The sequence below is a fragment of the Corvus kubaryi genome, unplaced genomic scaffold (assembly GCF_017639235.1).
Source record: "Corvus kubaryi isolate FWS band 111438036 unplaced genomic scaffold, C.kubaryi_AGA036_p1.0 37397, whole genome shotgun sequence".
Taxonomy (NCBI): domain Eukaryota; kingdom Metazoa; phylum Chordata; class Aves; order Passeriformes; family Corvidae; genus Corvus; species Corvus kubaryi.
This window is the reverse complement of record NW_024581136.1, coordinates 3,676,278-3,690,199: the sequence shown is the minus strand read 5'-3', so window position 1 is coordinate 3,690,199 and position 13,922 is coordinate 3,676,278.

Here is a 13,922-nt window from a genome sequence, read left to right as displayed (position 1 = left end):
TGTACTTGCAGTATTTAACTATAACAGTCCCCTTGTCTTATCAGTCTCCCAGTGGAAGTTTTGATCACAGAACTGAAGGAAGAATAAGCCTGTGTTTATTCTTGCTGAGGATCTTGACGTTTGGCAGAGTGTTTGCCTTGCTGGTTCTGTGCCAAAGCATTACAGGCCCCATTGGCTGTGCAAAGGTGGGGGAAGACAAGGAGGAGAAAGCCCCTATTAGGGAGTGCTGGGAGAAAAACCCGCAGAGGTCACAGTGCAGTTTTGCTACCCAGATTAAGCTGGGAGAAGTTCCACAGGTGATGTAGGGTCGTTCCAAAGGCACTGAACCCTGCCTGCCACAGGGACCATGCCAATCTAGCCACCATAGCCAGGCTGTGATGTTTTCAGTAATTGAAATTTGTTACTTTTGCTGTTCTTGTTTTTCTCTAAAGCCAGGCTGCTTTCTGATGCTCCAGGTGAGATCATATCCTCCCGCCATCTATTTCAGTGTGAGGAATATCCAGTTAGCTTGCTTCTTGCCAATATGTCCATGCCAAAAGGAATGCTCTTCCTTGGGTGATCTGAAAAGTCCAAACCCTCTCCATCTTTTAAACCTGCCTCAAGGAACCCCCGTAACGTGCTGTGCACAGAAGTTCAGCTGGTCAACTCTGTATATTAGTGGCACTTAGGAAAGAACATGTTTCATAGAGAGTTTTTGTTTAATAAATGATAGTGATGAGTGTCCTGGAGTGTTGTAACAGCTAACGTTGCTCTTCCTCTGCCACTGCCCTAATTTAATTTCCTTAAAAAGTACATTTTGAACATTTCAAGGCACTGAAAGTGCCTGATGAATGCAGGTATGTGGGGTGTATGATTTCAATCTGGACAGTGTAATGTTATTTCACATAAATAACAATTAATAACCTTTGGAAAACCTTCTAAACCTCAGATGTATGACCAAAAATCTGGTGTCAGCCTGTCAGGAGTTACTGTGATTTTGCATTAATAGTAGGAAACTAACCCCCCTGCCCCTCTTCTGTACCTGTACCAGTTCTGTGGTCAAGACAATCTCCTCCCCTTGGATCATCTGTACCATGTCCCGTTGTTTGGGAAGGGTCCTCTTGGACATGCCAGGCTCCTGGATCTCATGGCACCCAAGTCTCCTGAAGAGAAGGGGAACAGGGTGAGCAGCAGAGATGCTGCCTCCTGCTTTGTTGGTTCCATGGAGGAACCCTTGTATGACAGCTCAAGACAAAGAATGCGAAGTACAGTTTTTAGGGGGGGAAATAAGGGTAAAGAACACTTAAAAAAATTTAAAATATTATTGTTCATACTTATTTGATTTCTGACAATAGATTTCTACTTCTTTTTTAAATTAATCTTTATTCAACATTACAAATACATCATTTTCATTTCAAGCTATAGTTATTTTGCTAAGTTCTACTTTTCCCCTCTATTGATTTTATTCCTGTCTAAAACCTCTTTCTGTCATTCTGTAATAGAATAAAAATGGGCTAAATCAAGCACTTTATCCAATCGATGACTCTTCATACTTGACCAAGATTTCTGTGCCAGAAATAACATTCCACAGTCTGGAAGTGATAAGGATGAAAAGGTCCATTACAACATATTAATCATTGTTCCTCCATTTTTCTTTAGGCAGGACAAGTTCCATTGCTGTTTACTCTGTGATTCGTGATGGGTGTCTCTGGAACTGGCTTTGCAGCAGCAACGTCTTTAGCTCTACAAGATTCCTTTTTTTTTTAGCTGCTGTGGCAAAATATATGTCCACTGGTTTGCAAAATTCACATGTGCAGTTCCCAGTACTGAACACAGTACTGGGGGCAGGGAGGTTGGTCATTTTTCTGTGCCTGGCCTGAAAGAGCAGGTGTGGTAAGTGGATGGTGAAATCAGATTCCAACCATGTGTGGAAATACTTGGGTGGGAGATACTGCCTGTGCAGTGTGAGAAGGCTCTGGGGTGGAGCAAGGAGGCTGCTAAAATCCATCTTCCTCTGCTTGTTTCAGGAGAAGGGAAATAGGCAGAAAGGGTTAGAGGTATAAGGGTGCTGAGAGCTTATCAAAGAAACACAGTCCAGCTGCTTCTGTATCAGACAGAAGAAGTAAAACTTGTGCTTAATTTGGAGTAGGGTTGTTGATGCTATAAAGTAAATGCCAGAGACACAGTAGAAAAAAATCTTTTCATTTTAAGCTGAATGTTCAACTCCTACCTTGCTCCTCTGAACTCTTTCTATCACATCTGTGATAACTAGGACCTGCAGAACCAAGTGTTTATGTTTTCAGTGGTCAGGTTGATTGTCACAAACACTGCTGTAGCATCGCTCAGCTCAGAAATAGATCTAAGAAAATGCTTCAGAATGGCTGCAGTGCCTCAGGTTTCCTGAGAGTGCATGGGGAAAGCACAGGGCAGTTTCACAGTGTGCTAAACCATGCAAGATGTTGAGCATGGTTGTTAAAACAAGGCAGCAGGAAAATGGGAGCGAGACAGTAATTTTCAGTCATTTTCTTCAGCAGTAGAGAGACTCTGTGCAACATATTATCCAGAGCTTGCAAATGTCTCCTGAAGGTAGAGACTTCTCAAAAAGCCAAGCAGGGCTCTCTCTCCCCAGTTTTCTCTCCCTGCTTCTATAAAATTATCAGAAGAAGAAAAGGAAGAGTGATGCTGCTCACTCTTCAGTGATTTAACCATGATCAATTCTGTCTTCCACCAGAATAAATTCACCCACACATCCTCTGGAAGGATACTCTGTAGACAGTTGTGGAGAAAGGTATCGTGAAGACAAGAAATTGAGATCAGGGAGTCAGGCTAGACAAGGAACTGCAGCTGTGACATGGTGCGGATTATGCAGAGTGGGATCCCTGCTCTCTGGATTTTCCCAGTCACTCTGAAGCAGTGAACTCCATTATTTTTCTCTTAAATTCACTTTTACGGGGAAGAGCGAGCACTCCCGTTTCCTGCCTCAATCATACGTGTTTGGGACACATCCAGACGTAATACCCTGGCCCTGGAAGAAGGACATTTACACAGGGTTAGGATTTCCCTGTAGAAGGCAGGTATGGCTTGGAGTTGCCTCACTCAAAAGAAGACCTGCAGCTGAGGTAAGGCTGTGGTAAAGGCACTTCCTATTCACACCTGTCCTCAATGTAACTGCTATCAAGATTACAGTATATTTATTTGATCACAGGCTTTCAGGACAGAAATTTTGGCATCACATGAAATAGAATTTTGGTGCCTGAGCCCAAAGTCCTTTATTGAGGAACTGGCTCATGATCAGTGCAGAGTTGGCGTGTCTTGCAACTAAAATTGGATCTTTAGAAAGAATGTTCTGCTGCAGGTGCTGAGTGGAGGATTTGACCTGCAGTTATTTTTTAGCATGCAGAAGCTGGTACCTTAATTCAGATGTTCATGCTCTCTCTCTTTCTCCCTCAAGTAGCTGGACAGCTTATACCACTTCCTCTTTACGAAAACAGGTAAAATTGAGCATTACCTGGAGTGTAACTGAGATCAGTAATTACAGCTACTTTACATAATCTCAGTCTAAGTGCACAACTGTTAGGTATTTCTCTTTAGAAGTCCATGGAATGTTCTTTCTTTTGCTTAATGTTACCTGTTTTTCAGTGTTTCTGCACAGACCTGTTGAGATAATTTTTTTTTGTGTATTCTGCCATTTCCCCATTGATTTGGATCCCCATTTCTTGCCCATTTAGTTGATCAGAAGTTTTGCAATGACTTATGCAGCCCTCAAAATCATGGTGGAAAATATTTTCAAGGGTTTGTCATTTTAAAATTATATAGATTTTTTTAAAAAGCCAACATTCTTGATATTGAATCACATGTTATGAAATAGAGATACATAATGTGGTGGCACTTCTATTATTCATGACAGATCTATTCTGTAAGGAAGGTTATTGTAAGAAAATGCAAAACAGACTGCCACAAGAGGTTATAACAGAGATAGATCACAGGCGACATTGTTTTCTGTAGAAACTATAGGCAGACAAAACCAAAAAAATTAGTAGAAGAATGCTTCTTTTCTGGTATTGTTGTCAGAAGGATCAGATAAGTTATTTACTTGTTGACTTACAAATAAAGGAACACAGAGAAAATGTCATTAGGAAATATTTTGTGCTCTAGATTATGTCCAGGCACTTCCATCATCGTAGGAGGAAAACAAGTGGCAATATTGTCAATTTAAAGTTGTGACTTATTAAAATAAAACATTCATGCCTGGATTCTTCCAGGCTTCTTGTGCTGAGCAGAATCTTTAAGGAGCCTTCATCTCTCCAAAACCAAGCCTATATGTGGAGTATAGTGCTGATCAAAGATGGAAAGGTCACAGATCCTGTCCCTTAAAAGCAAATCCCCGCTCCACACACCAGCTGGCATCGTGCAATATCAAACCTGGGGGTTCCCACAGGTGAGCAGTCTGAGCTGGCGTTGCAGCATCCCTGTCTCTGGGGTGAGGGCTGGGACAGGCTTTTCTTGACTGGGCAAAGAGAGAGTGGGGAACAGCAAAGTCAGCCCTGGTTGAGGAGGGGAGTGGGGATGCTGCTGGGAAGAGCTGTATCTGCACAGTCACCTCCCCAGCTTCATGGCCTCAGGGCACTTCCGACATTCCCACAGTCTTTCCCCAAAGCCCACGTGCAGGGGCTGGTGCGGGAGTGCCCTGCCTGCAGGTTTAGGTGACAGCAGTGGCTGCCTGTGGTTGTTGATGATGACAACAATTTCTCCTCCACATTACTTTTGATTACCAGTTCTCCTGTGACTGGAGGGTCCAGGTTTTGTGAAAGATGTTTCTTCACACATAGTGTAACAGATATCAAATTGACCTAAGGGTTATTTCCTCTAAATTTCCTTTGGGTTCTGTTTTCTTCGGCTGGCTGAAACCAGGTTATTTTAAATGAAATTAGCCTGCCATAAATCTTCTTTCACTTCCTTTTCTGCCACAGGCTCTTGCTTCCATGTCTGTGGTCTTAGATGTTTTAAAATATACTTATTTTAGGATAGATCTTAAGCCGATAATCACAAGAGTGTAAATTTCCATGTTTGAAGAATTTCCTAGTAGCACCAGAAGTTGTGCCCTGCCCCCAAGAAGGATGTTTGCCATCTTGCTCCTCTTTTGTTGTGAATAGTAATTTTTAGCATGTCTGCATGGGGTACCTTCATCACTATCAAATTTTGATGTTCTTTATGAAGTAATTCAGAAGGAAATGATTGAGTTTTACAATACAATGGCTCTTAAATGAGCTGGCTATCCATGAGTTAAATGAAGATATTACAGCTGTTGCTTTATAGGTCGTAAGTGCTTGGTTTTCATTGAAGCCTTAAAGGTTAGACTATTCCAAGGGTCAACCTTTATATTAGGTATCATTTATCAAGGATTAACACAAAATTAAGTTTTAATTGTACAGTATGATGGAAAGTTGGATTTGTTTAAAAGAGGTAATAAAAGGAAATTTATGTCTTTAACTGAATATCAGAGTGGGGTTGGGTGACTAGAGAGTGCTTAATGTTTTTCCTAGGAAAAGTAAGGAGGTGAAGGCAGAGAGGGCAGACAGGCACTCTGCTTGCTGATAACCTTCCCAGCCAGTGGAGCTGTGCTGGGGTCTCGTGCTGGGGTGTTGGGGGATGGCGCTGCCATATGCTTTCATTTAAGCCAAGCCCCACAAAGATTAAAGCTGCTGAGGGAAAGGCTAGCTAGCTAGCTTTTCTTCCATTTTCAGTCGGGAGTAAAGCTCGCTCTTCACTTGTGGCAATTTGGGGCTTGACTGAGATTGAGTTTGACAGTAAAAGAGATAAAACTTATCATTTGGTGTCATGATTCAGTACATAGTCCAGAAGATAAATGACTAATTTCAGAGGCTGATAAAATGTATTTGTTCGTTTGCCATTACATGATCCGTTATATTTGCAAGCAATCTTACAACTGAAGTAACATCCATTAGCTCGAAACAGCTGCATGCTGTCTGTAGAGTTAAAAGGAATTAAAGCATAGCTGTGTTTAGAAAACATATGTGTATTTTCAGATTGGAGCCACAGCTTGATGAAGCACCATTAGATACTTGGGTGGCCAGAAGAACAGTCAGTGCTGACATGGACACCCAGGATAATGTCAAGTAAAATCCCTCCACGAAATTACTCAGTTGTGCCAGTGTCTGGTTGGTGCCCAACCCCACAGGCTGGGTTAGCAGCTAAGGCTCTGCCTTCAAGGAGACCAGTTGTAATCCAGGGGGTATCGATGCTGGAGCTGGGCTCTGCCTGCCAGCCTGTGCATCGTACTCAGCCCTTTTGGGAAAGAGGGCAAAAAGCCCATGTGAATACGCAGAGATTACAGGAGAATGGATCTCTGTGAGTGAGAGTTAAGCAATCTTAATGGGGTTATGTGTTACAAATATCAAGGCTTTGAATCCTAATTTTAAACCAGTGGGAGACTATTCCTTCCAGCAGGGCTGGAGAAAATGGTATCTCTTCTGTCAAAGAGCTCTGGGCTGATTTCTTCACCTTTTACGCGCTCCCTGTCTTATTTCACAATTTCCTCCATTGCCTTCCTTACTGGACTTTTTCCAATCCTGGCTTTGCATGTGGGGAACTCTGACTCCTGTGCTGTTTTCCACAGCTTTCAGAATGGGGAGCAAGCTGTTCTCTCTTGTTTTCTTACCAGTGGACTCACTTTAGCATCATTTGCACAGTTTCTGTATCAATATTCAGCATTGTTCTGCTAAATCCTGCTCTGAACAGTGGTAACAACAGCCTCAAGGACCTCCTCTATTTCTCTGGAGGAAGAGACATTGCACACTTACAGAAGAGCCAGCTTAAACCATTGAGAGGTTTATCACCAGTACTGTCTTTAGGTCTGAAGATGCGGAAGTGATCTTAAGACCAAAATGAATCTTGGAATGCTTCACACAGGTCCCACAACAACGTGCAATTCCATCAACAAAAAGTTAAACTGAAGGTCCCAGTTCAGAAACATGGTTAAGGCAGTGCTTCAGTTCTTTTCTGATCCATGTTTCAGCTCACATTTTCTTTCCCTTTCCAATGTACTTACACTAATAACTTGATGGGAAGATGTTTCACAGGATATATTTTTGTACCTGAAAATAACTTTCCTGTATCCTGTGAGATGCAATATGATGCATTGTCCCTGTGTGGAGAAGTTTTTTCTGAATGTTCTTAATAAAATTATTATTACAAATGTAAGTCCTTGAAACAAAATGAGATGACAAATGACTGGAGATTTTATAGGCTCCTCAGAAAATAAAAAACAACGTTTCAATGAGCACATTATTTATCAGTCCCATCTCTTAGTATTTATACAGGACTTCTCATTGTGAGCGGCTTTAATTATCCTTTCAAATACTATCCTCTAAGTCAGGGAGTACTGTATTTTCTCTTAGAAGAAATCTGCTGAGAATTCATGTGGTTTCAGTCATTTCTTGAGACCATACATATTTTTGTTCGTTTTAAATACCCCTTCCATACCACAGAAGAATGTTTGATTTGTTTTCCTTGGTTTGTTTACAACTCGGTACTGTTTTCACTTTCTGATGATGGTTTTGTAATTAGATTTTTGTCCTCTTCCTCTCCTCCTGATTTTTTCATGATCAACTCCCAAACATGCAGAATTAGTTATTAGTAGCATTATCTTCCTTTTCCCTTCACTGTCACCTTTCTATGTTAAGAAGTTAATCTGTTGTCTGGTTAATAATATAATGAAAACTTTTTTACAGGCATAATAATAAGTAGTTTAAATTTTCCTGTACTTAAGCCTCAGAATGGTGCGGTGTTGTTTTCCCGTGATTGATTTGGACACTGGCAACATGCAAAGGAGAGATCACAGGGAGTGTGTGGTGCCTGTGGTCTGGAGCATCCCTGGCTGCGTGGGGACCCCTCCTTTCTGGGCTGTTCTTTGGCAAAAGCCCCCTCGGTACTCCCCCTCTTCCCTTAAAGCTTTTTCTCTTTCCACATATTATGCCACCTCTTTGTGATACAAAACAGGGGTGACAGAACTGAGGAAAGATTGACCTTTTGTTCACCTGCTCTTCTCCTGGATGATTTTTAACCTATTTTTGGATGAAGAGGGATTTTTTGTCTACTAGGAAAGATCTCTGTTTCAAAACTGAAGAAAATACTTCTGAGCCATCTCTGGATGTTCAAACTAACTTTCCAGTGGTTCTTAACTTTTCTGCCTGCCCCAGATTTATCCAGGCAATAGTCTAGATGCATAATGAAGCTCCATATTTAATAAAAAGGAGATTTTTTTGCTAGTAGGAGTGATGCAAATAATTTACTGCAAACTTATTTTTTGGTTTGGTTTGGGTTTTTTTTCTGCTTACAGCAATCTGCTGATCCCCGGTGGTTATTCTGTAATATTTGGTACACAATACATTTGTTCCTTTCTCATCTGCTTGTTACATTCACCTGTGGCTGTTGGGGTGGGATCTACCCTTCTCAGGGACTTGATTGTGCAAAGAACAATGTTGTGAGGTTTTTTGGGCATTGGCCCAGTTTAAATAATACCTAGCAGTGAGCTGGCTGTTTAACTAGCTGTGAGCAGTGACTTTGTGTTACCTGTACTCTTTATGAAAGATGGACGCAAGACAGATGAGGCTTTAATCAACAATAAACCCCATTATTCCTGTGACACATTTACCTGTTATATTGCCTTTGTATCCTGCCTGATAAGAATTAAGTCCATGCCACACAGTTCACCTCCAGCACCTTTCTAGAAAATTGGAACAAGCCTTGTTTTGTGTACAGCATCAATTAACCCAGGCAAAAATGTATTGTCATTGATTGAGGCTTGCTTACTGAGTTAAGGTATGGTGGAGCTTTCCTTGAGAAAACACCTATAAATACCCTGTGCTGTCAGGGGGAGAGTGCAGAGGGAGAAGGCAGATCAGGGTTCAGTTTCTCCATGTGCAGCAGATAATGTCTCAGTGACTTTTTAGAATGTTGGTGATTAATTATCCAAAACACAAGCAGGTTCAGGAGAATTTTCCCCCAAGAAGGTAAGAATCCTCCATAAAAATTAGTATACAGAGTAAGGAATCTTTTCAGTCATCCATTCTGGACTCAGCTACCTGTTTCATTATCAGCTGTGACTGATTGTTCTGGATTTTATTCTTACTTCATTCTTCTCCTTTTTAATATTAGAAGAATAGTTTAATGACATTCGTAGATTGCTGCTTAGTCTATTGTTATTTCCTCCAGAATACAGCAAATTTCAGAAATATGTTCCAGTTCCAGTCTGTTACTGTGGCTGGTACCAATTCTATAATTTTTTTCTGCAGCTGTAAAATGTGGATTTGTGACAAAAGGTTCAATCTATTTTGATAATGTGGAGATTGAATAAATGGTTATCATGGTTTAATTTCATTACATTATTTCTGAAAAGACAGCAATAATGGTTTTTGCCCCCCCAAACAGAAAATATAGACTCCATGCTTCAGTAAAAACATGCAAGCCCCTTTTCCTTAATTATTGTCTACAAAATTGAAAAGAAATTAAAAATATATCAATCAGGAGCTCAGGGATGTTTGCTACAGATCTGTGAACCACGTCCAGCAGGGCAGGTCACAGCCATCTGCCTGCTGTGTGCACCTCACAATTTTGGCAGCAACTGAAAACAGGAGAACCCCCAGACGGGGAGATTTGCATTCCCCAGGCATCTCCCATCCTTTACTCTGCCCTCATTTTATCAGCTTGGTTTCCTCTGCAGTATACTATTGATTGCAGAGCCGTCGATCAGAACTGATCAATAATTGGCAGCCCGGATTTTAGCATATGCTACAAGTTTTAGAGAAGTAAATTCTGATGTTCTCAAAGTGAAGGAAAAAAAGTAATAATCAGAAAAGTCCCACCTACCCCCAGTCAGACCTTGGTTTCCATACAAGATCCACCTCAGACCCTCTGCTTGGCTGCCAGCCTCAAATTCCTGCTGAATTCAATCGTAGCTGCAGATGGAACTTTCAGAAGCACATCCTTAAAAGAGACTTGGAGTGTCCCTCCAAGCAGGGGAAAGTGCTTTCTCTTCTCCCTCCCCTGCTCCTACCACTTGTACATGGTGTACAAAGAGGTCTTGAAAAGATTAAGCAGGGATATCTTCAAATTCAAGCCTTCTGGGTCATCTTTTTATATCCTAAAATCAGGTCAGCAACAGAGACTTTTAAAGGCTTTTCTTTTTGTTAGAATCCTTTAATGAGAAGTGTATAAACTGACACTGATCTCCTCACATTAGGGTTTATTGCCTTGCAATGCTGGAGATGTTTTTAAGTGATAAAGTTCTGCTCAAGCGCTCAGTAAATAAATGCAGTAATAGAGAGATTTGGCTTATGTCAAGAAGAGATGAACTGAACAGAACAGGCCATAATAGGCAACTTTTTCATGAAAACATTGGGGTATTACAGGGACAATGGGGTTTGTCGGTGTCCTTTGAACCTTACGAGAGTGAGCTGTGTGTGGTCTTATTTTAAGGATGGGGGAAATTGGATCAGGTCTGAGAGTGGCTTTCTAAATTCTCCTCTTGGCTCCGCAGCCATCTTGAGTAGATGCTGCTAGGGCAGATCAATGTTTCTGTTGATGTAAAGTAATCTTGCCATTAGAAGAAGTCTAATTTAGATGCAGCCTAATTTAATTTGCTTTGTTTGGACATGCTGTTTAATCCGGTGTTGAAAACCAAATCTTAGAACAGCTTTTCTTGACTGTACTGACAATTACACAAGTTAAGTGGTTGTGCCTTTTGGGACAGCATGTTCACATCCTTGTGGCAGGTTTATATTTGTTTTATTTAGGTGCTATGTCAAGTCAGGGCTTATGTGATAACCACTCAGGCAGACAAATTAGCTGTTTCTGTTCTAATTAATCTCAAGTAACTTTTGTTGGACGCCTTCAGGAATATTACTAATGAACATATTCAAGATAGATTACTTATAAACAAATACTTATGTCTTTATCCCTAAACCATCATTTAAGTCTGAAAATATTGTCACACGATTTCAGAAAGTTGTGTTCTATCCAGTGTAAATGTAATGATTACATTACCATCACATTCACAAGCTGTCAGCTGTCAGATTTTACTGGTAAGTATATTGAAGTAAATAGAGAAGCAGCATTGCAATTTCTTATGTTAATAGGGTTCTGTAGCTATTAAAACAGTCTAAATGCATAATAATAAATAAAACTCAACTTTATATAAAATGCTGACATGGGATATGATTTGTTTGCCTCTCCAGCAGTTTGTGGCACTAATGGAAGCATGAGCTTGGGACACTCCACTGGTGGGTCTGAGATTAATCCTCCCCTGGCATGTTACGCAGTGGCAGGGGATCTGCTGGCTCACAAACCTTCAGAATATCTTGGGTGCAATTTGCCTTCACTGACCTCCTGAAAGGGGGTGGATTTCTCTCTTGCCAAATTTCTGGGAGATGGGAGACAGAAAAGCTTGCATTGCAGAAATAAGCAGGGAAAAAGGCAGTTTTGTGTTTTTCTGGTCAAGTGGAGGGGAAAGTGGGGCTGGCAAGGCACTGCGATGAACATAACTCTGGTCTCTCTTTCTCAGTGTGTAAGGAAAATGACCCATCCTTCCACCCCAGCTGACTCCTTCCTTGCTACAGGGCTGGGAATAACACTGAAGTGAACAGTAAAATATAAAGTGCCCCATCTTACAGTGTGACATATCATTTTTCCCTGACATCTCATAACTTACCCTTTCCTACAGCTTTTTGTTCTGAGCCAAATGTCACAAGTTAACGCATGAATAAATGAGGACGGTTCTCACCACTTTCATGATATGTTGCAAAATATACACAGGTGGTGCTTTAAAGCCTGCCATTTGCCTCAGTAACTAAATACCATTTGCATTTTACTGGCTTCTCTGTGTGTCAGATCCCGCACCTGTTCCAGACCCATTTCAGTAGGCATTATACCAGAGCCTATATTTTACTTCTTTCCAGTGGCAAATAGGTCAGTATTTCAAGACAGAAATCTATTTGAGAGAAAGTAAGTGTTCTGCCTGCAAGGCAGAAATATGGCATGTATGAAATTAAATTAAAAATAAATTGGGTAATAATCAGTCAAAAATTATAGAAGTGGTGGAGAAATCAGTCCAAACAGGAGAAGTAAAATAATCCAAACAAGCCCCAACTTCGAAGTCTGATGTATTAAATTCATGTTTCCATAAAACCTTTAAGTATGTACTTAACTTAGATATATGATTTGCCCAGCTGTAATCAGGGGTAAAGCGCATATGCTTGAAGTTATAGGTGTTGTTATGTACCTTGCTGACCTGTAGCTGAATTGGTCAAGCTTAGTAAGTATATCTGGAAAACATAGCTCTGATTACATGTAAAAAAATCCACTTACGTTCACAATATTTGTTCCACTGAATATTCCTTAAAATATGTTGAGTTTGACCATGATTAGAGGCGTTGTGACAGTAGATGTTGTGACTCTTAATGAACAGTAGCAAGAATTTGTATAAGGGTTATTCTGAATGCATAAGTGATGCAAAGGATAGTGGCTTTGGGGAGAGGTGATTTTTAGTGTTCCTGTCAACACCAGGTGCTGCCCTAAGAAAAACTCTGCTCTTTCAAGGCATTATAACCTATCTGGATTGATTGCTGGTGGTTTTCAGATTGCTTTACTCCAGTAAGGTGCTAGGAGTGGTTCCAGTGCAAATTTGAGCAATCCCTGCCTAGAGCCATCCATCAACATTCACGGACATTTCATCTTGTGCCTCTCAGCCCCAGCTAAGGACTCGGAATCAGTCTGAGTGAGAGTGTTCGTGATGTTTACAGTTTACATTAAGTGGCTTTTAGAGAGGAAGAAAAGCTTTTACTTCACAAATTAATCGCTCTGTGTATATTATTAGGATGTACTAATAGGGGCTAGTGTACACAACAAAAGCAGAATAAAAATACATCAGCTCTCTTTGTCAGGCAAATCAGAGTTTTTAAGAGTTGCATGTACACAAATTAAATTGTGTTAAGAATTTTATAATGCTATTAGGTGGCTTTTACAGGTTTTAAATTTATGAAGCAGGGTTTAGGTTTTCCAATTTCCAGTTGTCAGTGGTGTGTGTGCACACTGAGAACTGTAATGGAGAGACTTAGAGACCAAAATGTACTGAGCCCAAGAGCAGAATTCAGCACACAGCTAGAAAAATGAACTACCGGGGGCTTGAAGGAAAAAGTGCTTGTGCTTGTGTATCCAGAATTTATTAGAGACACCTGCCATTTAGGTGTTTAGATCTCCAGCTGTCCTGTTCAGGGATGGCTCTGCACCCAAAGCAAGCAGTTGGTTGGCTGTTATCTCAGTGGGAGATGGAGCATTGGCAGCAGTGGGAGGGCTTGTGCTGCATCATCCCTGAAGGGGCTGAAGAGAACCCTCCAACCTGCTCTTCCTCCATAAAATGTTTGGTTGATTTGGCATATTTTCATTTTTGGAGACTTATTTTCCCCCAACAGTTTTGGAGAGAGAAACCGTGGAGCCTGGGCTGGGTCTCTGCTGTTAACCTCTCAGTACAGACAGAGGGGTCAGGAGAGCTCAGAGCTCAGACCCTCACCAGCAAAAGCCCTGGGGTAGGGTCAGGTGCTTTGTCCAAACTGTGCTGTCCTGAAGTAGCTTGTACAGTATTTGCTGAAGGAATCTTATTTTGCCATGCCCGTATTGCTGTCACAGGGTACAGGTTTCCCCACAACCTGCTCTTGGTGTGGGTGTTGGTTTGACCAGAGGTCCTTTTAATCAGTGTCAGAATACAATAGAAAGGGGTTGGTTACGTGGTGACCTTAGAAAAATACTAATAACTTTGGAACTGAGGTGGAGTGCTCTGGACCAGACCTTCAGTACCACCAAGAGCTTTATAACAGATGTTCAGAAGAATCCTTGGGAACATCTGAGCCACAGCACTCCATCCTTCATAG